At 37.6% G+C, this 221-nt stretch overlaps 1 pseudogene; it reads right to left on the bottom strand.

Annotated features, from left to right (window-relative positions):
• The window catches only part of LOC116669468 (myosin heavy chain, fast skeletal muscle-like), a 15,472-nt pseudogene that overhangs the window by 2,501 nt on the left and 12,750 nt on the right, over window positions 1-221 (bottom strand).

The raw sequence follows: 221 nt of genomic DNA on the forward strand, positions 1-221 counted from the left end.
TGCCAGTCTCACCAATCTGTTCAGTCAGATCTGAGATCTCCTCTGCAGAGAGATAAATTTGTTGGACATTGTTAAGCCTTACAACGGAAAATAAAAACATGTTATACTAACGCAGTTGAATACAATATAAGAAAAACAAGTTTTGAATACAATGTAGCTGTTCCATAATGTAGAACTTACGTTGCAGGTTCTTGTTTTCCCGCTTCATGGTCTCCAGCTGA

Source organism: Etheostoma spectabile, chromosome 19 (genome assembly GCF_008692095.1).
Source record: "Etheostoma spectabile isolate EspeVRDwgs_2016 chromosome 19, UIUC_Espe_1.0, whole genome shotgun sequence".
NCBI lineage: Eukaryota > Metazoa > Chordata > Actinopteri > Perciformes > Percidae > Etheostoma > Etheostoma spectabile.